We start from the raw sequence: 24,660 nt of genomic DNA, 5'->3' as shown, positions 1-24,660 counted from the left end.
CTCTCTCTCTCTCTCTCTCTCTCTCTCTCTCTCTCTCTCTCTCTCTCTCTCTCTCTCTCTCTCTCTCTATATATATATATATATATATATATATATATATATATATATATATATATATATATATATATATATATATATATATATATTATATATATATATATATATATATATATATATATATATATATATATATATATATATATATATATATATATATATATATATATAGTGACGAAGAAAGACGACTTTATTTCCTTCACATATTATTACTGCTCCACGAAAGTCAAAATTCTCTATGAATATGGTATATTCATTCTTCTTTCAAAATCTCCAAATAAATTTGTTTTATTGCCCATTATCTGTAGAATATAGAAGTGCGAGCGACCTTGTGACGAGGATTTTTAGTAACCCGTTGCTGCAATCGATTCTCCCCCCTATTTTGCATTATTACAAGTTTATTTCGGGTAAGTATATTTTCCTTCCAGCCAAAATTGTAGGAGACCTTATTTTACTGATATGGGTTGCCACCATCACTATGTCATATGGAATAATTAAGAAACACGATATTTTATTAAGATTTTCGGAGCGGACATGAGCATCGTCGCATCGGAGGTAAAGGGCCGAACTTCTTTGACCAATAAATGAGTTAATAATGAACATTTCTCTTTGAATCATTCGTTTCTCTACACTAGCAAAAGAAACATGGAATTCGCAGGAATTTGCAGGATAAGTCTATATCGTGCTGAGCCGTGCGAGTCGGTTTCAAATATTCAATAAATAATAGATTACAAGACTACTGATGCGTTATATACACGCATAATGACAATTGGTGATCGTGCTTGCTTTGGTTGGGATGTCAACCCCATAGACTCTTTCATACACGAGTTTGAGCAAAAATAAAGTGTGTGTGGAGCACAAGGTACACATCCACACAGACGGACACTTTTGCACGCGACATTGGCTATCATAGTATAGGGAGGGTTATTCGCCCATTCGTAAATGTTGTGGCGTTCATTTACAGCTTTCGCGGCTTTGAAGCAAAATATTTTGTTTGCTTTTGGCTGATATTGCTTGAATAAAATTGATATAACTGGTTTATGGCTGATATTGCTTGAATGAAATTGATGTAACTGGATTACATGCGTTTGGTTAACTATTTACGACTTTTCCTTTCGAATTTTGGGGCCAAAATACTTAAAACCGAGCATGAAATATTGGGCTCCCTTAGAACTGTAATGTCTTGCTGGATAGTTGTTTCACCAGCAGGGAAAGGACCTCATCATGTCTAGCGGTCCTCTCCGGAGCCAATTTTGAACAGACCTGGAGTATGTGGCCCAAGGACTCCGGCTTACCACACCTTAGGTCGCACATGACAGGGGCGTAATGTCTTTCCGTGAGAATCTTAATTTAGTGTTCACCACCCTTAAGCAGGTCTTCACAGCAGAGACATAAGTGGAGTTCCTCATGAGGAGGGTTCTGTCGTCCACCCACTCATGAATGGCTGGAGACTTATCCGTCTCAGAGAGGCCCCTGTCGTCAGCTGAGGTGTATAATTGATCTTTGTGGCATAAGGCTGCAGCCTTCTGCCACTCCTTTGATGTTGGTCCAGGACCTACGAGTGCCTCATTAATACTCACAACCCTGATATCATGGCTATGTCTCATTATAAATGGCTGGCTAATCAGAGGAAGATTAAAAAGAGTACAAAGAATACTTTATTAATTTCAAGAAGATGAGATAGGCTGGAAAATGCACCATAAAACACATATAGGGGGAATCTTTATGGTGTCACAAAGAATAATAATTTTGTTTTAATTCCTTCCTTTTATTTCTTGTCATGTTTAAAAATGTAGTTTACTTACCACCTGTATGTTATTTTCCAGAGGCAGAAATTTCCACCATAGACCATAGCAGCACTTGCAATTAGAATTCCCGCCGACGTGAGTGTCACATCACACAAACTGGTAACTCGCTCCTCTACCAGGAGAAAATAACTACATGGCACCTTAGGTTAGTCCTTATGTTTTTGAAAGCATAGAATAACGGATTCAGTGTTTGACATATTGATATATAGGAAAGTTATCTTTTGTGACGGCTTCATGTTTCAGCTAACAAAACAGTTGTGTTTGTTTTAAAACAGTATTGTACTGATGTGATGTGTGATGCCTGGAAAATATACAGGCCACGATTACATAGTATGAATGTTAGTTTCACTGAAATGGTGAAATGAATAGAAAAAGAAACCGTATAACTATTGTGAGTGAAAAGACTAAGTGCGCTGGTGAAGAAATGGAGCGATGAGGGACACCAGAATGTGCCCCACCACAAACATGGTGGTGGGCCACTCCAAAACGTGTTTTTATAGTTGTTTTGCTGTAAGGTGAGGATGTACCTTTGTCTCCTGATACCATGCAAGGTGTTGCAACACTTTTTGGGGTGGCCCATCACCATGTTTGTGGTGAGGCACATCCTGGCATCCCTCATTGCTCCATTTCTTCACCAGTGCACTCACAATCTTTTTACTTGCAATAGTTGATGTATTTTTCAATTTGTTTCACCATTCTAGTGAAACTCTAACATTCATACAATATAATCGTGGCCTATATATTTTTCAGACATTACACATCACCTCAGAAATAGAATAAAACAGATAAATACTGTAATCCTGGTATTGTTTTAAGAAATGTCTTTAAATTCATGTCATGCTATGTCATGCTTTTATTACGAGCCTTCATTATTTTACTTACCAACTGGAACTGAGAATGAATGTTTTAGAAGGGACGCAAGCAGAAATAAGAATAAAACACAGATCAGTAGAAAAATAATCCTGAAGTGTTGTGACATAAGAAACTCGTTAATTTTTGCTTTGACCTCATCTGTCATGGGTTTATCAATCCTTCTATGGCAGTTCAAGTTGAAGGAAAGAAAAAAATAAAGAAAGAAAACAGACAAAGAGGTCCTAAGTTTATCAGTCAAAAGCTATGTAAGTGAAGATACCCAAAAATAAATTGCTGCAGAGAGAGAGAGAGAGAGAGAGAGAGAGAGAGAGAGAGAGAGAGAGAGAGAGAGAGAGAGAGAGAGAGAGAGAGAGAGAGAGAGAGAGAGAGAGAGAGAATTAATTATTCAGCCTGTGAAGAAAAGAAGAAAAATAAAACAAAAGAAAAAGAACGTGAAAAACAAGGAAAGAACAAGAAAAAAGAAATGAAAAAGTTGAACAAGAAGAAAAGATGAAAAAGAAGATGAAAAGAAGATGATGATGAAAAGAACAAGAAGAAGAAGAAGAAGAAGAAGAAGATGATGATGAAAAGATGATGAAAAAATTATGATGATGATGAAAAGAAGAAGAAGAAAAAGGAGATGATGAAAAGATGATGATGATGATGATGATGATGAAAAGAACAACAACAAGATGATGATGAAAAGAAGAAGATGATGATGATGAAAAGAAGAAGATGATGATGATGAAAAGATGATGATGATGATGATGAAAAGATGATGATGATGAAAAGAAGATAATGATGAAAAGATGATGATGATGACGATGAAAAGAAGATGATGATGATGATGAAAAGAAGAAGAAGATGATGATGATGAAAAGAGGAAGAAGATGATGATGAAAAGAAGAAGATGATGATGAAAAGAAGATGATGATGATAAGAAGAAGATGATGATGAAAAAAAGATGATGATGATGATGATGAAAAGAAGATGATGATTATAAAAAGAAGAAGAAGAAGATGATGATGATGAAAAGAAGAAGAAGAGGATGATGATGATGAAAAGAAGAAGAAGATGATGATGATGAAAAGATGATGATGATGATGATGAAAAGAAGAAGATGATGATGATGAAAAGAAGAAGAAGATGATGATGAAAAGAAGATGATGATGATGAAAAGAAGATGATGATGATGAAAAGATGATGATGAAAAGAAGATGATGATGATGATGAAAAGATGATGATGATGATGATGAAAAGATGATGATGATGATGATGATGATGATGAAAAGATGATGATGAAAAGATGATGATGATGATGAAAAGAAGAAGATGATGAAAAGATGATGATGATGATGAAAAGAAGATGATGATGATTATAAAAAGAAGAAGAAGAAGATGATGATGAAAAGAAGAAGAAGAAGAAGATGATGATGAAAAGATGATGATGATGATGATGAAAAGAAGATGATGATGATGATGATGAAAAGAAGAAGATGATGATGATGAAAAGAAGAAGAAGATGATGATGAAAAGAAGATGATGATGATGAAAAGAAGATGATGATGATGAAAAGATGATAATGATGAAAAGATGATGATGATGATGAAAAGATGATGATGATGATGATGATGATGATGAAAAGATGATGATGAAAAGATGATGATGATGATGAAAAGAAGAAGAAGAAGAAGAAGAAGATGATGAAAAGATGATGATGATGATGAAAAGAAGATGATGATGAAAAGATGATGAAAAGAAGATAATGAAAAGATGATGATGATGAAAAGATGATAATGAAAAGATGATGAAAAGATGATGATGATGATGAAAAGATGATGATGAAAAGAGGAGGATGATGAAAAGAAGATGATGATGATGATGAAAAGAAGAAGAAGAAGAAGAAGATGACGATGAAAAGAAGAAGATGATGATGATGAAAAGATGATAATGAAAAGAAGATGATGATGATGATGAAAAGAAGATGATGATGAAAAGAAGAAGAAGAAGATGATGAAAAGAAGAAGAAGATGATGAAAAGAAGAAGAAGAAGATGATGAAAAGAAGAAGAAGATGATGATGAAAAGAAGATGATGATGAAAAGAAGAAGATGATGATGATGAAAAGAAGATGATGATGAAAAGAAGAAGATGATGAAAAGAAGAAGAAGATGATGATGAAAAGAAGAAGAAGAAAATGATGAAAAGAAGAAGAAGAAGATGATGATGAAAAGAAGAAGAAGAAGATGATGATGAAAAGAAGAAGAAGATGATGATGAAAAGAAGAAGATGATGATTAAAAGAAGATGATCATGATGAAAAGATGATGATGATGATGATGAAAAGAAGATGATGATGAAAAGAAGATGATGAAAAGAAGAAGAAGAAGATGATGATGATGAAAAGAAGATGATGATGAAAAGATGATGATGAAAAGAAGATGATGATGATGATGAAAAGAAGATGATGATGATGATGAAAAGAAGATGATGAAAAGAAGATGATGAAAAGATGATGAAAAGAAGATGAAAAGAAGAAAATGATGATGAAAAGATGATGAAAAGAAGATGATGATGAAAAGAAGATGATGAAAAGATGATGATGAGAAGAAGGAAAAGAAGATGATGATGATGATGATGATGATGAAAAGATGATGATGATGATGATGATGAAAAGATGATGATGATGATGAAAAGATGATGATGATGATGATGAAAAGATAATGATGATGATGATGAAAAGAAAATGATGATGATGATGATGATGAAAAGAAGAAGAAGATGATGATGAAAAGATGATGATGATGATGATGATGATGATGAAAAGAAAAAGATGATGATGATGATGATGAAAAGAAGATGATGATGAAATGATGATGATGATGATGATGATGAAAAGATGATGATGATGATGAAAAGATGATGATGATGAAAAGATGATGATAATGATGATGAAAAGATGATGATAATGATGATGAAAAGAAGATGATGATGATTAGAAGAAGATGATGATGAAAAGAAGATGATGAAAAGAAGATGATGATGATGAAAAGAAGAAGATGATGAAAAGAAGATGATGATGATGATGATGATGAAAAGATGATAATGATGATGATGATGATGATGATGATGATGAAAAGATGATGATGATGATGATGATGATGAAAAGAAAAAGATGATGATGATGATGATGACGATGATGAAAAGAAGATGATGATGATGATGAAAGGATGATGAAGAGAAAATGATGATGAAAAGATGATGAAAAGAAGATAATGAAAAATGATGATGATGTTGATGAAAAGATGATGATAATGAAAAGATGATGATGATGAAAAGATGATGATGAAAAGATAATGAAAAGATGATGATGACGATGATGATGAACAAATGATGAAAAAAAGATGGTAATGCTGAAAAGATGATGAAAAGAAGATGAAAAGATGATGATGAGGTGGATGAGGTTGACAGCTAAAGAAGTTTATTTGCAGATGACACGAAGTTGTTAAAAAGAGTGGAAAATAATAGATTGTGAAATGTTACAGAAAGATCTGGATAAAATATATGAGTGGAGTAGGAGATGGGAAATGGAATTTAACACAAAGAAATTCAGTGATGGAGCTAGGGAAGAGCAAAAGGAGACAGACAAGATCCTACACCATGGTAAACAATATTGTCAGGGAACCTATGAGTTACTGAGAAACATGAAAAGGGCATTTACTTACATGGGTGAAAAGATGATGAAAAGTTGATAGAATCTATGATTCGACCCAGACTGGAATATGCCGCAACTGTTTGGTCACGTAATAAAAAGATATACCAAAGGAATATAGAAAGAATTCAAAAAGGTGCAACTAAAATCATTCCAAGTTTGAGAGATTTATCTTATAAAGATAGACTATAGAGATTAGAACTTCCAGTATTATAGCAGAGAAGAGAAAGAGGAGACCTTGTTGCTTTATACAGGGCTTTGAATGGGAAGGACCAAGTTGACAAAGAATACCTGTTTGTGTGGGACTGGGAAGACACAAGAGGACACAGTATGAAATTAAAAGACAGTGTGTAGAAGAGACATCAAGAAATATAGTTTCCTGAATATAAGCATAGAAATATGGAACAATTTAGATGAAACAGTGGTTCAAGCAAGGAATATTCATGAATTTAGAGCTAAGCTGGATACTAATAGATATGGAGACAGAACAGTATGAGCATAGTTCTTTTCCTGTAAAAAACGACTAGGTAAATACACACACACAAACGGTGCCTTTTCAGTGTTTCCTGATAAAGGCATGGATTTTATAGCAGTTACAACTTCAGCTTTATTCTTAAAATTTCCAGACAAGAAACACATTTTCCGCTATCATTTCTATCCTTCATGCAACTGTGTTTCCTGATAAAGGCATGGATTTTATAGCAGTTACAATTTCTGCTTTATTCTTAAAATTTTCAAATAAGGACTTGGATGTTTCAAGCCAATATTCTTTCACTTTTTACATCTTCAAATGGCTTTTTCTTTTTTGCAAGGACATGAGCAACACTGAATGATGCAGCTGTTAATTTAAGCTTTAGCTTTGGCAAATGGTTCCTGGAAGGTGTCTTGTTGGGCTTTCAATTCAGATTTTAGCTTCTTCACTTTCTCCCTTCTTACATCACTGTGAGAGGGATAGTATAATTTTTGTGAAGTGTAACAAAATGCCTCCCTGCATTGCTTTTCTTGGATACTTTAACAGTAGAATGACAAATTAAGCACACACCTCTTTCAAATTGACAAAAAAAAAATAGGTTTCTTCCCATTTTTCACGAAAGGTGTAATTGTGACTTTGTTTCTTTGAACTAGAAGCCATTACTGTTCTCTTTACTATGAATGAAATCAACATGAATAGCACATATGCTGAATGTGCAGTAGTTTAGCAACACTGTGTAGTACTCCATGCCATGCAAAAGATAGACACCAACTGCGTTGATGGAAAAATTAAGTAATGGACCTGAACACAACACATACTGGTAAGCATCGTGTGTAGTATTCGTCTGTCCTATACCCTCACTCACTCTTCCCTTCTAACAGATCCTCTCTCTCTCTCTCTCTCTCTCTCTCTCTCTCTCTCTCTCTCTCTCTCTCTCTTTTGTCTTTCTAATCATGTATAATTAATAATTTTACTGGATTTATGTTACATATTTTCTTATTTGTTATTGTCTGAATAAAAATAAATAAAAGAAGAACTATATAAAAATGTTAAAATGAAGAATGTTTCACAGTTTTCTGGTTGACCCTTGAAGGTGTCATAATATAATCCCGAGGGTGCCATGGCACTTGTGAGCTACAGGTTGGGGACCACTGCTCTATGGTCTTAGTATGTCATGTTTAACTTAATACTGTTATTACTGCTACTACTAGTACTAATGCTGCTGCTATTACTACTGCATACCATACTTTAAAGAAAACTCTATTGGCTTAACATACCATATTTAACTTACTGCTGCTATTATTACAACTACTACTGATGCTACTACTATTTCTACCACTACTGCTACTATTCATTCATTCTTACAGTTCTTCCACTCGGTTTTGTGGACTGGTTTTCATACCTCTTGTCAAGGTGTTTAAGTGGTATAGCGTACACAATAATGGTGACAAGCAAAATTAAGGTTAGTGAGCACAGTAAGCAATACAAGAAATAATGGGTTCAAGCTTCATAGATACTTTTAACACTATGGTTTAGAAGTATGGTGACATTTCAATGCAGGATGTGCCATTAGAAAAGTCTCACACATGCTCACATTAATGATGTGTTGGATGCTAAATTTTAGAACTGGATACGCACTTCTCATAAAACGTGGCTGCGGATAATATTGCGATGTCAAAATGCCAATATTTGAAGATGTGGTTGTGGATTTTTTACCTTCATATCTGCAGTTGTGGTTGTGGATAATTTTTATACATCATTGTAATACATTGGGCATTGTATCTGAGACACAAAGCTCCAGAGGGAAAAAGAAATAAAATAAAAAAATTGAATAGAAAAAGATATAATAAAACAAGTAAAGTCAGGGCTAGAACTGCTGTTTGCTTAGTGGCTTTATATCAGGACTTTATATCAGGGTGCTGTGGAGGCCAGCACCCAATTGCTGGCACATCACCATGTCTCCCCACTAACCCCCATTCAAAGCTTCATAACACTTCATACCGTCCAACTCAGCAAGTCCCTTACAATGTTTATAGTATGTTACACAATACTGTAAAAAATATATATTTCAAGAATGTAGATGTAATTGGGGAAGGGGAGTACATGGCTCAAGGAGATGGAGGGAGTAGAAGCTGGAAGGAGATGGATGGGAGAAGGACAAAAAAGTAGGGGAAAGAAATACTCATTCCCCACTACTTCCTCACTCTCTGTAATTTTTCACACACTCCTTACTGTTCCTGTTTATGTTTATTCTCTCTACCTTCTCATTGTATTCCCATCCTTCTCCTTCGCCCTTCCTGCAGCACCTTAACCCTTTTTTTTAAATCAATCAATCAATCAATCTTCACCCTTCCTACTCTTCCTTGGGGGAAGTACTTTCCTATCCTCGTTACAAACCTCCTTCCTCCCCTTATTCTTTTCTTTTCCCTTCCTCTTTTGTCTCATCTCAAACCTTCTTACCTGTCACCTCCTCTCTCCTTCTCTTTCCAAGATCAGGACCAAGGGAGTGATACCTTGTTCTCTCCTACAGAGAACAAGGTCAACTGGAAGTTGACTAGTTGACATCTGATGACATTTAAAGTCAGTTGGCTGATCTTTACCCTGCAAAAATATTTCTTGTTTTGGTAATGAGACACTGCCATCATCCTGAAATCTCTCTATCCATTGCTGTCCAGTTCTCATTGTTCTTAACACTGTTTAAAGTTTCCATTTAACAGCTTCCTGTCCTTGTACAAGACAACAATTACTATGATCTTATCATTATCAAGTTGTGGTCTCACTGGCATTTTTGATGGAGGAAGTGGGTAAAGACTGGCAAGTGATAAAAAAACACCAAAAATAAATCACTTTTAACAGCAGTTACCCCCTCCTGTCATCCTGTCACTTGATGACACAGTCATCAAGGTTGAGGAGTAGCCTTGGTGTAAACTGGTTGCCAGATGTACATGAAGCATGTTAGAAGCAACAGTTGAGCACAGTGAGACATGTGATTTGAAATACTTGGGAAAAATGTTGAGTCACCTCCCTGTCAACGCTCCATTAATGCATCACACCACTTTCATTTGCGCGGACTAAGTTTCTTGCTTAGCCCAGACCTTTGAGCAGCACTGAGAAATATTATATGTATGTATACTGCAGGATCAGTGGTAAAAACATCCAAGTACTCATCTATAAATATATTTGCTTATTCATACTTAGGAAAACTAATATAACCAGACTTCAGCTATTGCTTTAATTACAAGAAAGATTTGGACCTGTATTTTGAAATTCTTTGGTTTTTGATAAAGACTGTTTGCAAATGCTACAAAAATTATCAGCCAAGTTGGCATGAATTTTCTTTTCCATTGATGTTGCAGAACACGTACTTTAACAGTATCATTAGAATTGTGAAAACACTTTCATTAAAGCCTGCTAAAAAATAGTCAAGATAAGGGGCTGAAATGTTTGAGAGTACAGTCCCTGAGCTTGGACTTGAATGTTGAGGATGTACTGTCAGATCTCCAGCTCTGATTTATCAATCAGTTATGCTTAACTAACATTCATGGCAATGTAAGGTACCTGTGTTCCATCACTGTCCACTGGGACTCATAAAAAGGAAACAACACAGTCTGTTCTCACCCACCATGCTTGGGGAAGAGTGAGTGGCTTCCCTGGTCTATTACATATTTAATATTAAGTAATCTATTAAAATATATTAGGAGTATAGGAATGACATTGGTAACATTGATAGTTTACTTCTTGTTCTTTAGACATGTACTGGTAATACCTGCTTACACTTACAGTAAATTATAAGATAAAAATAATTCTACATTCAGCTATAATCACAGACATACTTGGTAAAAGCAATGTTCATGAAAGTATATCACATGTTTGATCACTGCCACATCCTGATGATTTGTGCAACACCAGCCACATTGCATTAATACCTAGCACCTGACCAAGCACTCTCAACACAATGTGAGGAATGTAACTCATTTGAAAGTAAGCTTATGTGTAAATGCAACCAGATCAGGAGGCTTTTGGCTGAAATATTGAAATAATTTACTGGGGATGAAATTAAACTGTAACTGTCTTTACAGGTAAAACATTTATAATCCTGTTATTTTCTTTAACAAAAGCTACAATGTGGTCATTTTGATGATCACCTCCATATGGTGCAATTTTTATAAATGCTGCTCTATTATTTAAACATTAATAGCTTATTGTGTGCTACTTCATGTTAATTCAAGCAAATCTTAAATTAAGTAATGTGACACCACATAAAATAACATTTGGAAGTGAATGACATCGTTAAAAACTGTCCTTTTTAACTATAGCTTGTTAATCATATATGTTTACTAGTATAATGATTTTAATTTGTCATTGCATTTAGAGATGCTGGTAATTATATTGGCTAGTGGGTGACATAATGATGTGGCAGTGCTGCAGACAGGAGTGCTAACCATGGCCCACACTTTCAAAGCACATAATACTGATGTATAAGTTAGATAATCTTAATGAACTAACATGAGACAGTCACCTAATGAGGATGTGGCCAGCCTCCTTCTCAGTGCTCAATGTCTACATAGAACACATGCTTACTTCAAGAAAGATATTTACATTTTTCTCCAAATCACAATTATGGAGCAACACAGCACTATCATAATCAATATAACCTAAAACCACTTCCTATAACAAACAAAGCATAGGATAGTCAAAAATCAGGACTTGGAAAATAACAAGATAGTCCTATATGACATGAAAAGTGCACATATCAATAAAAAAAATTATGCTGACATATTAACATTCATACTTTCTGCTGTCATCACCTTCAGTGAAGAATGGTGATCCTTGGCTGATTCATTAATTTAAGGTGCTGTAATAAATGATTCACAGGGCATCAACGGTGGAGAATGGATCAAGAAAAAAATAAATAAAAAATAAATCTAAAATAAAAGTAATCTAATTATATTTTAGTAATGGTGTTTTTATACTTACTTGGGTAGTCAAGTACAGTAGTCTGATTACAGAGTCCAGTGAATTAATGTTGATAAATTGAACAGAAATGAATACATAGACTAATAAAGTACTTTATATTAGGTAAAGAAAATGGGATGGGACAGGTGGAGGTAGTTGCTACTTTTTTTTTTTTTTTGTGTGTGTGTGTGTGTGATGTGCATGCATGTTCAACATTTTATAAAATATGACCAGTACTTTAGGGAACTGTATTATTAAAATTGCAGAATTTGAGATCTAATGGCAAAAATCAGTCATAGAATGTTGGGGCTAAGCAAGGAGGGTAAAGTGTCACACAAATCAACCCAGAGAAATGGGCTTATGCTGAAAGGTGCTTAAGGGATCACACCAAAACCTTCAAGGTAATTTCAAGACCCTTAGTGAACAACTGGCAAGACTATTTACAAATAATTGTGTACTTGACTCAAGATAAGTATTGCCAGTACAGTCTAGGAAAGCTATGTATTCTACAACAGAGGAAGCTTTACTATCAAGCCAAATGTACAAATGCTTGTGCATGTACTAAGATTTATGAAATAGATTACTGTACTCCTTGTGCTTTCAGGGAGAAATCACAAATAAGCCTGATGATGATATTGAGAAGATTGTGAATGGGATGTGAATCTTGATTCAATAAAGAAAAAATATCTGATTATTGCAGATCTCTGCAAAACAATAAATAAATAAATAAATAAATAAAACAAATAATAATAATAATAAAAATAATAATAATAATAATAATAATAATAATAATAACAAAAAGTAAGATTGTGGTTAACATACATGTCTTAATTGATGGTCCTCTTTTGATAAAGTTCATGTTGCTTTGTGATAGAATAAAATAAACTGATGACAAGGATAAAAGAGTGATGTAAGTTAGGAGCAAAAAAAGCCATGAGAATGGAAGTTGGAACAGACAAAGAAAGGATAGGAAGAAAATGGATCTGTCAAGTGAAATCTTGGGAAATGAGGAGATATGTACTGCAGTCAGATCAGAAGAAGCAATTGTGAAAAAAAGGTGGTGAAAGAAGAATGTAAAATATCATATATGTATACTTAAGAGAAGTTATCATTATTAATTAAATGCTTCTTTAATAGAATTTAACTGAATTATAAAATGAAAATACCAAGATTATTACTGACTATCTGACACAATTCACTAAAGAAATTAAATATTGTATTTGATCACATCAGAGATTTTTAGCCAGTATAGAAGAGACATGATTCAAGAGAATAAAAATCCATTAGAGCCACATAAGTCTGAAAGAATGGGAGATTATGGAAAAAAAGAAAGGAAGGAAAAGTGATGAGCCATAGGGTATAGCAACAGAGCACCCCACAAAAATGTAAAGGACTGTAAGCTGTCTTCCAAGCATGGGTAGACAAGATATGGAGGTACAAGCTGGATGAGAAACTAGTAGTGGAGATAATACAAAACACCTCAGGAAGTGAGATGTAAAATTTCCTTTTTCATATTTCCATTCATTTTCATATTCCAGAGTAGAAATTCTTGGCCTGTGTATCACTAACAATCTAGTCAATGATAGACAGGCCAAAGATCTCTCTTTTGGACTATGGAGTTAGAGATGTGTTATTGAAGAAAAGGGAATAGTTTCATAGTAAACTATGTCTAGTTCGTGTTTGTGATAATAATTAATCAGCTTTTCTAGGGCACTCCACAACTGTTGAAATAGTAAGCATCTGTTACAACACTACTAACAGACTAACAACAAAGGAAATCTGGAAGAAAAATCTGGAAGAATAAAATTGCCAAATAGATAATTCTATAAATTAAAAGAGTTGTCAAACTACTGAAGGCCTGACTCTCCGTTTGAATCTGATAGCTGTTAACAAAAACAAAAATAAAGAATTCCAAAGTTAGAATCAATTCAGGAATAAAGGTGTTTGAAACTCCTCTCATAAAGAATACCAAATCAAAGGAAATAGGGAAATACAGATTAAGGCAAAATTTCAAAATGAACAGAATAAGGGTGAGAGTGAAACGAAAGTCTTGTGCAGTGATTGAGGCCATAGCATGGAAGAAGGCATGCAGTTAGTGAGTTCAGAGGGGCATTCTGCATTAAAATAGTAGTAGAATACCAAGTGATGTAATATTGTGGAGAAGTGAAAGATGTTGAAGAGAGTCAATCAGAGGAAGAGTGTCAATGAAAATTTTTTTGACTATCTGGTCAAGGGAGAAAGTTGTTGATCATCTAAGAAGAGGGGATTGTTGTCAAAGCAATAGGATCAAACCACTCACCCTTTTTAGGATCAGGTCAACTGTGAGTAAACCTCAAACATGAATGAAAGGCAGATATGGATAAGCAGAAACAAGTGTTTGACCAGCCAAGGTGCAAGCACAGAAGCACAGTTTCTGATAATGACATACATAAGGTACTCCATCAGGTCCAAGAGCACTCTAAGGGTTAAGGTCAGAGAGAGAGAGAACATGAAAAAATATCACAGTGAAGGGTTTTAATATCAGCCATGAAATAAACAGAGGATGGAGTTCACGTGAAGGAGGAATAAGTCCAAAATTATCCCGTCGAATTTTGAGCATAGGTCTGAGAGGGTTCAGTTTTAGAAATGAATGAAGTGCCAGTGATGCCATCTGGGTGAAATGAAGGACGGAAAGGAAGAGCAGATGTTGGTGGAGATACTTTTGGCTGAGGGCTAAAAATTATGGAGAGTTTGAGTTTGAAGGTTTTCTGAATTTGTTTTTATTAGTGAAAGAATTTTTTTTTAAATGGAAAGGACAGATTTGGCATGATTCTGAGCAGAAATATAAAGAGTGTGATTTTCAAAAGATGGAAGGCTAAGGTATCTTTTGTGGGCCACCTCTCTACAACAAGAATATAAATGAGTTAAGGAGTAGGTTAAAACAAAGATATAAATCTGGGAACAAGTTAGATTTCACACACAAATGGTTATAAGATGAATTGAAATTTAAAAGATGGGATAGACAAAAAACAGGGTTATGGACAAGTTGAACAAACTTAGTAAGAATGTAGTGGATGCAAACATTTGATGGTTTCTAAAGGAGGATGTCCACACACTTATAAGATTCAGTGGATAACAATGTGTTTGTGATTTGATTGTGTTCAGTAACTAGTTTAACACTGGTAAATTCAGGAGGGAGATGGTATCTGGTACTAAAACAGTTGCCTAGCTCATTAGCTACTTGTAGTGGACTTCCAGTAAGTTGATTGACTATTTTCAGCACAAGGACATGAAAAAAAAATTGATGTTAAATGACATTTATTCAGTGAACCAAAGCACTGAAGACTCAGAAAAGAAAAAAATAATAGGAGTATTATGTGGAATACCTCATAGTTAAATACTTCTTTTTTTGTTTAGGAGGATAGCCAAGAACTGGAAAAAACAACAAAAGCCTGCCTTGTTATCACTTCCTAAAAACCTCAGTTGAAAAGGATTCTAAAAAGAAAATTGACAATTTAGTTCTAGATGCGTCTTGGTATTCCTCTCGTCATGTGCACCAAAAGAATAATTTTGTAAGAAAAAATAAAACTATAGTGCCTTGTAAAATGAAAAAAAATTTAAATAGTTTATGCAGTTTTTCTTAGTTGTAGTTAAGTTTATGTAATTACTGAATTCAAATCCACATATAGGATATATAATATTTTTGAGGTATTCTTACCAATTAAGTTTTCAAGCCTAGGCAATTTTCTCTTCAGTGGAAAAAAATAAAGAAATATGCATGATAGAAGTCAAAGCCGCAGGATAATAGTTTGAAGATGTACGGCAAGCACTATTCTTCAGAATAAGTCAGTATAGGCAGATTTTCAGTAAGAAGAAAAAGTAATAGACAATAAATATAAACAGCTGATTTAACATGTTAGAATGTGAACACAAGCACATTTTTTTGACAAAGGCAGACTAAATCCCTATGCCTTTTTGAGATTCATTGCCAGAGAAGGCATGGGTAACATTTGAAAGATTTTTGGAGTCATGATTAAGTAAAAACAAGTTGTGGAGAGAAAGGCAAAAACTTTAAGATTAAATATGTATCAGTAGATAAATATGTACTTGAACCAAAGCCTGCATCTGTCATTCAGTCACTTCTGAACTCAACCTTTAACTCACATATATTAATAAACTGGATATGCACATAAGATTTACACTTATGATTCAGTTTCTCAGGCAGGATTTATGTAGATTATCACATATTTCAATGTGGCCAAGATTTTGCAGTATCACTAATAAAGCAGACTGCACTGTCTATCATTAATAATAACTCTATTAAAGAGAGAGAGAGAGAGAGAGAGAGAGAGAGAGAGAGAGAGAGAGAGAGAGAGAGAGAGAGAGAGAGAGAGAGATTGTGTATCAAAGTAGTCTTTTGGTAGCATAAAAGGCACTATTTGAGCACAAACTATCACGGATTGCTACTGTTAGCAAACTCATAACTACAGAGCTACCACTACAGTACTATTACAACTGATGACTGACTCACAAACTGTACCACTACAGCCAAAGAAGATTTAAAGCAAACCCCCAACACAAAGATACAGTGAAATTTAATTTTCTACACATGATTAGTCACCTTAAGGCCACACTATTACTATAATAACACACTTAACCCCACCAGTACTTCAATAGCAGGAATATTACTGGATGTCCTACTCTGGAATGGCTATCAGGTGTGGCATTGGATTATGTATGAAGTCATTTCAGTTCTGAAATGTTTATCCTTTCAGTTTCATTTCCAGCTTCTGGAACAACCAGAAATCACAAGAACCCATGTCTGGACAGCAGAGAATCTGACCAACCTGAAGGATTTGATGTTTGGCCAAAATATGCTGGATCAGATACAAATAGTGGAGGCAAAACCTGTGGTGGTAAGGCAGGCAACAGGGAGTTGCATAATGGCAATATCCCAACTAGTTTTTCATACCTGATCCAGGATTTCTTGGCTTAACATTGAGTTCCTCAGGTTTGCCAGCCTTGCTAATCTCAAGACATTCATGTTCCATTATTTCAACATGCCACTAATTGAATCAAAGGATTCCCATTTTGAGATCTAAGAAGACCATACAGAATGCAATGGTGCACCTGGAAGACATTCTAAACCACAACTTCCTATAATATTTCTAACAATTATAGGACAAGACTAATGAATTAAATGTATGGGGTCACACGGGCCATACTTTGAAGGAAGTTAGAGACGAACCACAACTTCCTAAAACATTTCCAACAATGAAAGGACAGGACTGATGAGTTAAATGTATGGGGTCACATGGGCCATACTTTGAAGGAAGTTAGAGTTAGAACCTAAAAAGAGAGCCACTTTTTTGTTCCTAGGCTCAGATCAGATACTTTATTAACAGATGATACATGTATGTATGTAATTATATATATATATATATATATATATATATATATATATATATATATATATATATATATATATATATATATATATATATATATATATATATAATCACACACACACACACTCTTGCAGTAAGGACTTGTCCACACAGAATTTGAAGTTGAACAAGAAGGTACAGCAGCATAGTATTGACACTAATCTAAGCTGAAGTTTCATGAAGTTTCAGAAAATACAGGACTCCCATCTTCAGACAACACTAGAAACAAAAAAAGAAAAAAAGAAATAAATAAATGAAAAAATCATTTCTCATGGTTGTAGGGAGAAAACAACTGAGGTCTGATGACCAAGGCTCCTGTTAATGTCAGTTTATAAACACACTAACTATTTCAATGTGGAAGGCTCTTCTTGATGGAAGGGAAATAATACACAACTATGTTATGTCCAAGAGAAGCTAGATCTACAAAAATGCAAAAACTAATACAGACCCTATCTAAACCAAGAAAGAATAAGGAATTTTTTGTATTCTTCCTCGGTTAAGGTTGTGCATTTCTTTAGATTAGTTTCTCTAGAACACAATGTAATTTATGCATTGTTTCCCCTCTACCAATAGGAGTCTTCCACAGTGAAATAGTACTATATGTGTATTCATGAGTTGGACTTTAACTGGAGCCAAAGTAGTCCTAATGTACTGATAGGAGCTCAGTTGCTTCCTCCCTCTCAGCAAGAGAAGTATTTTTTCTTTCTTATGATTTTTACTCTGATCTGATGATGGAGGTCCTGTATTTCCTGATTTCCTGAAATATTATGAAGCATAGCTCAGAATGATGCCAGTACTATGCCCCTATACTTTCCAGTTCAATATATATATATATATATATATATATATATATATATATATATATATATATATATATATATATATATATATATATATATATATATATATATATATATATATATATATATATATATATATATATATATATATATATATATATATATATATATATATATATATATATATATATATATATATATATATATATACACACGCACACACACACACACACACACACACACACACACACACTGAGATGGCACCAGCAGTTCAGTGCATCCCTGACAGGATATGGACAGCCTGCAGCAGTTAATTCAATGTTGCTGCCTTGTGTATTTCTGTCACTAGCAATGCTCATATGATGCCCAGTTAATATAAACAGTCTCCACCCTCCTCTTGGTGTGACTCTGCTCAGTGACAGCATACTAGCACAGCCAAGACAGGATTCTGCCTGGGAAAAATGTGCTACACAAACATCAGGTCACTGACAGAGGACACCACAGAAAAATACAAAGTAAATACTATTCTAGTCATGACCGATTTCATAATATTAAGATGCATAAATACAAATTAACATGATTACATAAATTATAAAATTTTCTTAAATAAAAAATGAAAATGAAGAAACTGACCTGATGTGAATAAAACACCACGGTAGGCCAGAGACATACTAACTATTAGAGGGAAAACCCATTTACTCTATTCAACAGATGTTATACCAAAGTCTTTCACCAAACTGGGGTCATTATTTAAGGGGAGTCATTTGGTAATACAGAAAACCCTCATTATATCAAACTAATCTGGAGGAAACTTAGAATGATAAACTAAAAATTCAATATATCTGATGAAATTGTTCATACTGAATTTTTCTGCATTTATCAAACTTTGGTTTGCCAGATGGAAGTTCAGTAACCTATGTGTCAATGCTCTGTGTCTACATGACACCCAGCATGCAAGCATGAACCTCTAACCATTAGTAATATATATTATCTGTAATAAGCTATATAATGATGTTGGCAGTAACAGTGGGAGGAGAGGAAGAACCCAATCTGTAAACAAGTTAATATGAGTGTCTCTCCACACACTGTGACTGATACTGAGAGGTCTCTGAGTGGTGAGGTGTTGCTGCTATATCCTGCTATATTAGACCCCCAATACTGTTAGATCAAGCCTTAAGTGCTAGAAATGAAAGCCAACATAGAAAATATTATAAACACTATACATACATATTATACACCAACTCAATGCATAAGAGTTTTTCATTACAATATAATATGACTGTCTTCCTTTAATGGTAAAAATGTAAGACTTTGTAATAGACTTGGTAATAGTCTAACAGAAACAAAATGAAATGTCATTATACACACCCAGCATTTACATTTAGTTTTTCCGTAAAAGATTAATGTTCTGTTGCCTGCTTAATAACACTGGTAAAACACCTCTGAAGGCAATTGATGAGCAAAGCTGTCAGTAAAGGTTTGCACATGGTGCACTTGCCTAAGATTCAAATTACTCTAGCTCAAAACTTTACCAGACCCCAATGGTTGTGCTGTATACTATTGGATAGGAAATTTCATTCTGTGTTCAGTGGTATGTGTTCACCGTTGTTGAAACAAAAAAAAAAAGTTGAAAATTGTAGAAAACTGAGTCAGTATATAAAAAGTTTTATGTATTTTGTGCATGTGCAATAGTGTTGCAAATTTTACATGCTTTTTCATTATAATTTGTATTAATCTTATTACCTACAAAATTTGAGCTTTATCAGTTCCCTAGATGAAAAGTTGACAGCAATTTCAAGCACCTCATACATGGTGCACTTGCCAAATATTCAAATCACTCTAGCTCAAAACTTTGCGAGCCTAATGTTTGTGCCGTAAACCGTTGGATAGGAAATTTCATTGTGTTCAGTGGTATGTATCCACTCTTGTTGAGACAAAATGAAGTTGGTGAAAACTGCAGAAAACTAATGGTCATTTCACAAAAAGTTTTATATTATTTTACCCAATAGAAGAGAGGAAAGTTATATCATATAAATTTGATAGAGTTGTGGTATCATGTGGTATTAATTTCGTTACAATCAGCCGCGTAGTTCTGGAGATATTAGCATTTGAATGGTGTTACAGTCGGGCCAGGCCATGCCACTCAAAATGAAACAACGACCTCCTTAGTAAACTTCGCTTTGCTCATAATAACAGAGTAATAAAGAGTGTATGCATGCTAGCTTGCTGTTATATATATTTTCCAGTATTAGCATATCATGTGTCCCTCTAAAGTAACATTAAGCAACAAAATTATGTTTCTGAGGACTATGTCCACTCAGTTGGAAAAAATAAATAATTAAACTGCTTCACTCCCTGTCTGCTGCCCAGTTGGCCAACTAAACCACTTACTACATGTAGTTACCAAGCTTTGACATATAAGAAGAAAGTTTGGCAGGCTCCACAAAGGTTGATAAAGCTGAAATTTGACATAGCTATGTTTGATAAAGCAAGTGCTTACTGTTGATATTCAGAGTGATCACTGCAGTTTTACTGACCTCCCACCATACTTAATGAAAGTTAGTCTGCTATGAGCTGTGGATGTTCAGGAAACTCTCGAGAGTTTGTCGTTTTCATCTCTTATAATGATCAATGCTCAATAGGCCTAGACCATTAATAGCATGTAATATTCACTATATTAGGATCATGTATATAAAGGGATTACTGTATTTTTAAAGCTAGGAAAAAACAGTAAATAGAACATTAATGTTGAACAGAAAGCTTTAAATTTTCAAGTTTGTTGTTGAATATAATCTGTGATTTACACCTCACAAGTTTTATCTTTAATGGTTTACTGTAAAGTTGAGGCTCTGCAGATGTAAGATATGCATGCATTCATAAAAGTTGTTCTCTTTGGTTTCAGAATAAAGGAAACATTGGCATAAGATGTAATATCCTAGCTAGAGATAATCACATACAATATACCATCCAAAGCAAACCTTTCATTCAAAGAACAAACGGAAAACTATAACCATTAAGGCATTTCATCTATTGTGTATAAAAAAAGTGTGAAGATCCATCTCTTAAGGTACAGCATTCTAATTTGAAACTAGTCAGTCTGTCTGATATGTCTTCAATATGTGCTTAAGCCTCTACTTCCTCTCCAACAGGTGTGATTGTCATTCACAAACAACTCCCTTATCACTCAAAAAAAAAAGTTGACTTGGAAAGTACCACTGCCAGCCCAGATAACTTTACTTACAACCATAAGGATCAGACACATGCCTCCCACCTAAAGAGCCAGGAATAATATACCTTCCTCATATACAGGGACTTAGGACTAACACACTTTCCATTTACAGATCAGGGAGTGACACATCTGCCTCTTTAAAGACCTGGGCCAGACAGATAGAAACATAGACTGGCTGGACTCCAAGTGTATCTGGTTTTGAAGAGGCAGATGCAAGTGTTGGATGTGCTTAAGACTTCTAATTGCACACTAAGAATCCCTCAATTTTTCTTATCAAAGACAAGGTCATGAACAATTATGGTACAGAACAAACCTTTCAGTAACTGATGTATATGCAGCAATGCTGTGATAAAACTTAATATTATTGCTTGTATACTAATTACCTATATGTAATTACATAGCCCTAAATCCTCCCAACCAGTACACCAATGCAAAGTTACATCTTTCAAGAGTGTTCTAAGCCTTGCTCTCCATCATAAGAATAAAGTCTTGTGAAGAGGAAGCCCCTCTGCTACTAGTGTGCATGTGCTGTGGATATATATATATATACCAAGCCACTGTCAACCAATCCTCTGTTCATTTCTATGTTCTGCCCACAGTTTTTTTTTCTTTGCTCTTACTTTCCTCATGTGTGTTACCATGCCAGACAGGAAGTGTTTTTAAATGCAGCAGATCTCTGCCTGGGGAGATATTAGAGCTGCATTCACTTTGTGTCTCCAGCCAGGAGGTTGCTTGCTCAGTTTCAGGGTAACAAAAGTACCCACTTTTCTATCAGCTAATTCAAGGCTTATGTTAATCATCAGTGACATGACTCTAGCATGAAGAAGCATTCTAAATTGTCTGGTGGTTCAGCTGGGAAGAAGCACCAGGGGGAAGGTTTGTCTTCTGATCCATCATGGTCTTGTAGGTTTGAGGCTTCTGAGTCTGATATGGTATGTGTTAAAGCTACTTTGGCCTAGTTGTCAGCTGTTTTTGCTTTCCCCTGCCTCTAATTCACCTTTTTCAGGGTTCCAGCTGCCTTTGGTTTTGGAGACAAGTGGGGTTTTAGGCTTTCTCTAATCTAGGCTCCTCTGAGGAGTTTGCTGGGATTGGAATGGCAGGTCACCATACTACCCCACTCCCAGGTATTATGGCATCCACTTCTAGCCCTGTTGTGACCCTGGCTCTATGGATAGGTAGTGTGCAGGCTTCTTTTGTGTTAGGCTCCTTGGTAGAGGTTGCTGTAGTTGGGAGCAGGTCTACATATGGCCCTTCTCCCTAGAGAAGACATTCTCGGTCAGGAGTGCGTGGGATCAGAGTGGACCTTCCATTCAGTGGTTTGCAAGATCTTCTAGGTGAGGAGTCTCTGCAAGTAGATATGTTTTCCACGACCCTGACTCAGTGTCTGCCCCTATATGTGTCACCTCTACTGGATCAGGGAGTGTGAAGACAGGATGCATTCTCCTTCCAGTGGGTAGGCCTGGATCTGTACACTTTCTCCTCTTTGCTCTGATCCATTGTGTTCTAATGAGGGTTTGAGTGATGGCATCACTGTGGCACACTCTTCCAGTTCTTTAGATACTTTGACTTCATGCATGGAGATTCTTCAGCATCTCTTCAGAGAAAGTGGTTTGCACTGGGTTGCTTGATTCATCTCAGCCCATCAGACAGTCATTCTCCTCCATTTACCAGGTTAAGTTGAGGGTCTACTGTGACTAGTGTGAGTCACAGGGTTTGGATACATGTTCTGCCTGTGGTGAAATTGGCAGAATTTTTTTTTTTTTTTCCTTCAGAATATTAAGCACTTGTCTGTGTCAGCAATTAGGGGTGATTGTTCAGCTTTGGCCTCAGTTCTGCATCAATTCTGCATCAGTTGGGTGGAGATATCTCAGTGGATAGGGATCTAGCAACTCTCTTCTGCTCCTTTACAGTTTCATGTCCACCACATTCACCACTGTTAACAGCCTGGGATTTGGCCCTAGTGTTTTGCTCTGTTAAAAACTCTGTATGAGCTTTTAAAAACAGCCTCAACCAGAGATGTCTCACTCAAAGCTGTTTTTCTTTTGGCAATGGCTACAGCCCATTGTGTTTGTGAACTTCATAGACTCTTAGCAGAGGTATGTCATTCCAGAAGGTGGACCTCCATGACTTTTCTCTAGTTCCAGATTTTCTAGCTGAGATGACTATTTCTACTGTGCAAGATTTAATTGTGAAGCAGGAAAAGGGCAGTCTTCTCTGTCCAGTTAGAGATGTCCATGAATACCTTTGCAGAACTAGAGATTGTTGTCTTTCCTTTTCATGTCTGCTTTATGACTGTCATGGAATCAAGAGGTGTCATTCACCCTCATACCCTGTCTATTTGGATTTGTCATGTGATTAATCAGGAAGGCTTACAATGGTGTTTCTCAGGAGGAGTGTTGTCTTATAAAAATAAATTCTCATGAAATTTGGCCTTATTCCAGAAGGTTAGGAGGTTCGCTCTGATTCTCAAGGCTAGTACCTGGAACTTTTCATTTTTTTTTTTTTATCTCAGAGATGTGGCTCATAGGTATTTAGATATCTTCTCCCTGGGTACAATAGTTTAAGCCTTGAAAGTTTTTCATTAAACTGGGAAAATTTCAGGGTTGTATTCTCTTTTTTCTGTGGGTTTTAAGTTTTGGAGATCAGGTTCTTGATTGAAAAGGTGTAACTTTGCTTTACTGTACTGGGGGGTGGGGAGTTAGGCATATGTAGGTAATTATATATGGGTTAGTACTATATTCATAAATAAAGGTTGTTTATTAAAAAAATTCTTGTAAGCTTTTCAATGAGACTGTCTATAGCTATTTACTCTAAAATTGCCGAGAGTAGAATTGTATAAAAACCTGGCAAGTCAGCATACAGCAGCAGATTTATGCTAAACAAGAGAAAACAAGAGAAATATATTCATGTAAGAAAACATTAATGAGAAGATAGATTAATCATGAAGGAATACTCATGAAGATGAAAATACTGATTACAAAAATCAAATGGCACATGAGGAATAAGTAATTCATTCACCCATTACTGGAATCCAATAGCCACCATGGACATTAGGAATAAGTACTTCATTTACCCATTATTGGAATCCAACAGCCACCACAGACATATTTCCATTAGCAGAGCAATCCAAATAAGGATCTTAGAGAAAATATTATTTTCTTCAAACAACTGACATTCGGTAATAAATTGCACAGTTTGTGTGTGTGTGTGTGTGTGTGTGTGTGTGTGTGTGTGTGTGTGTGTGTGTGTGTGTGTGTGTGTGTGTGTGTGTGTGTGTGTGTGTGTGTGTGTACCTACTTGTATTATGCAAACCTAACACTACACTAGTGTGCTTCTATCTCAATACCTAT

The 24,660-nt window shown here is 35.2% G+C and overlaps 1 long non-coding RNA gene across 2 annotated transcripts in view; it reads left to right on the top strand.

Moving 5' to 3' along the window:
- Positions 1-24,660, top strand: part of LOC135114045 (uncharacterized) — a 40,188-nt gene that overhangs the window by 12,853 nt on the left and 2,675 nt on the right. For both annotated transcript variants that reach the window (XR_010275190.1, XR_010275185.1), the window contains exon 2: positions 1,884-2,010. This is a non-coding gene — a long non-coding RNA (uncharacterized LOC135114045). The remainder of the gene's footprint in view (positions 1-1,883; positions 2,011-24,660) is intronic.

The sequence above is a fragment of the Scylla paramamosain genome, chromosome 2, assembly GCF_035594125.1.
Source record: "Scylla paramamosain isolate STU-SP2022 chromosome 2, ASM3559412v1, whole genome shotgun sequence".
Classification (NCBI taxonomy): Eukaryota; Metazoa; Arthropoda; class Malacostraca; order Decapoda; family Portunidae; genus Scylla; species Scylla paramamosain.
This window is presented reverse-complemented; position numbering and strand designations above follow the sequence as displayed.